Source organism: Dipodomys ordii, unplaced genomic scaffold (genome assembly GCF_000151885.1).
Source record: "Dipodomys ordii isolate 6190 unplaced genomic scaffold, Dord_2.0 Scaffold85, whole genome shotgun sequence".
Lineage (NCBI taxonomy): Eukaryota > Metazoa > Chordata > Mammalia > Rodentia > Heteromyidae > Dipodomys > Dipodomys ordii.
In genome coordinates this window covers 1321297-1324649 of record NW_012267301.1, presented here as the reverse complement: position 1 = coordinate 1324649, position 3353 = coordinate 1321297, and positions in this window count along the sequence as shown.

Genomic DNA, 3353 nt, shown 5'->3' with positions numbered 1-3353 from the left:
ATAGGTCTCTGAAGCCCCTATCATGGTCTGATAGATGGTTTCCCATGCTAAGCAGACTCCACTGGGGTCAGTGTGGCATTTGCCCCCTTTTTTTTTTTTTCAAATGTGCCAGAAAATTTCATCTCGTATAGAGGAGATGGAGCGGAAGACTAATTTGAAGAGGACTGGAAAGACAACAAGAATGCATATAACAATTAGTATTATGACTCCAAATGTAACCAAGTAGTGCCACCAATTTAAAGGATTAAGACTTTTTAATCCTTTCTGTAAGTCTTGCTGACCCCAGTGGAGTCTGCTTAGCACTGATACACACTCAGCACAGAACACTTTTTTCTTCTACCTCATTCTTCTCTTTATGTTTTATACTTTTGTTTAGACTTTTCTCTGTTTACTTCTTAAGATCCTATTTCTGGGAAGTCCAGACACATAGAGCTATGGGTCTTCTTCATCAAGAAAGTCCTCAGTGAGGCAAGGAGTTTTTGTTGTTGTTTTATTTTAATTCAGCTTAATTCATATTTGAAAGTTTTATTCTTGCTAAATATAGATTTTTAACTGGTCTTGGCTAACATTATGAAATATGGTAGGTCAACAATCTTCTATACACTTGAGGTTTTCAATGAGTTCATAAGTTTGAAAAACTGATCTTTAGGGCCTGCTTGGCAGGACCCCAGTTTAAATAGTGAAGGTCTAAAGTAGACTGTCTTCCTCTGGTTTAGGAACACAGCAGCTGAAAGGAGTATTGAGGGACCCTGTGAAACTACAGTAGCCTTATTTGTTGCAGTGAGGTTTAGCCACTCAGAAAGTCTATATAACTTCCTGCAAAATCAAAACTAGTGCTTTAGCCCACATAGCAAAGGGGTTCCAGACAGTTGAAGTGAATTTCTTGTTTGAGTAACAGGAATGTGATGATTCATTTCCTGGATTACTTGAGATTAGCAATAAAAACTTCTTCAATATGTAGACTGTGGGTCACAACCATAACATGTGATCACATTAATATTAGAAGCATTTTGAGGCTTTAGAATGGTGGGTGAAATTATTTCAAAAGTCCTCAGGTAAAAAATAAAATGCTGAAAGGCCCTTCTTTCTTAGTCCAACTGAGTTGTCTCGTTTAAAATCTCAATCTCCAAGACTCTGGAATAGATAAATAGATATCATTGTAGGTCTGAGAACAACTTCTGCCTCCTGGTCTTTTACACTTTCATTTCACGGTCACATATTCCATCTTGTACAACTTCTCAGAGCCAACAGGGCTCTAAACAGTACTTTACCCCCTTTATTTGGGAATTTCATTATTCTAATTAGAAACAATGCATTTGCTCCATTTCCACATTTATCAAAAACAACTATTTATTTCGTTGAATAACAGATTAAATGGAATGAACATCTAATTTCCACAAAATTTTAGGAGCACAAGATGAGTGTGGCAATAGTTCAAAAATAAAAATAAACTATTTTCTCTCAAGATCAAGTAAAAAAAACTGTTGTAAACAATTTTGTTAATACTATTTTCATATTTTTGGTGTATTCTTATTTCTTTGCAAAAAGACAGCACTTTTATCATTAATTTTATATCACATTCCAGTTGATTTATTGATCCAGCTACTTTTAATAAACTTAATTTACATTTAAAGAAAAAAATTCACTCAAACCTAAATGTGGTACATAAATATTATTTTTCTATTATCAAATGCCATTAAGTAAGATTAAGTCAGATGACCATGACCAACAAAAGGATATAAACATAGTTTTTCTTCAGTTTCAAATTCCTTGTTTTTTTTCTGACTATATCATATGCTGTACATATATAGGCATATAAATGTACATATAAATGGGCAAATCTAAGTTAAAATTGGTGAGACAGTAATCCTACTAAGGGTTTAACAGAATTCCTATCTAAAATCTGTTATGTTCCAAATTTGGGTATGAGCAGAAAATAGAATTACGCTGTTTTTTTCAGTTTCTTTTATATTAGACTGGATTAATTATACAAAATAATGAGTATTTTTTGTTAAAGATGAACACTTATAAATCAAGATGGTTCAAAATGTCAAAGTCAAACACTCTTTTGCAAATTTAACTGTCAAGGTAAGCTCTAAAGGTAAACAAAGTGAATACATTAAAGATTACTAAGATTATTCAATTTTGAAAAAGCTTTAAAATTACTTTAGTCTGGAGGAAAGAAGAGAAATCAAATGGATTGGTGAAAAATTAATAAAAGTAGATTTAATTGCTCAGTGGTTCCTTCTTATGAAGACAGAATATACAGAAAAAAATTAAATGAAAGGAGAAAGGAATAATGGAAATATTGTTGAAAACCTACTTGTGAATAAAGAAATCATGAGAAATTGAAGCAATATGATTCTGAATCCAGTTTGCCCTTGTTGGTTCTAGTAGACTTAAAGTAGCAGCTGGATTATCATTGACCCTTCCCACTCCGTGTACAATCCATCAAACAAGGTCTGCTTTTTCTACTTTAAAATAGATGTTAAATCTCTGCAATTTCCCATGTTCATTACCTGCACTCTTGTGCAAAAGTATATCCTCTCTATCACACTGTTGATGGGAATGTAAGCTTGTTCAACCTCTCTGGTAGAGATTCTTTAAAAAGAAAAACCTAAACATAGAACTACCCCATGACCCAGCCATTATACTCCTGGGCATGTATCCAATAGAGCACAAACAAGACTACAATAAACACACCAACATGACCATGTTCATTTCAGCATTCTTTACCATAGCCAAAATATAGAATAAGCACAGATGCCCCTCAGTGGATAAATGGATAAGAAAATGTGACACACACACACACACACACACACACACACACTGGAATTCTACTCATCCATCAGAAAAAAATGCTATTGTACCATTCATAAGAAAACGTAAAGACTTGAAAAAAATATATTAAGTGAAGTAAGCCAGACTCAGAGAAATAGGGTGCACAGTTTCCCTCATTTATGATAGCTAGAATGTACCTATAAATCATTAAGTAAACACACTAAATGGTATGCAAATAGTTGCAAGTGAATTAACTGGAAAATAATAGATTGTATATAAAGCTCAAATGGTAAAAATCTTTAGAAAGACTTAGTCAAAACCCAACAAAATACGTACCAGGAAAAGATACTTGCAAGGGGGGGTTGGGGCTAAGGGGAGACCATAGAAGAATGAAAAGGGAAGGTAGAAGAATGAAAAGGGAAGGTAGAAGAATGTAGGCAAGAATTCATTGTATGTATCACAGAATTGAGAAATATAATGGAAGAGATGGGTCAAAGTGGGGTGAAGATGTTGAAGGGATAGCACATATCAGAAAGTATTGTGTGTATATATATATATATATATATATATAT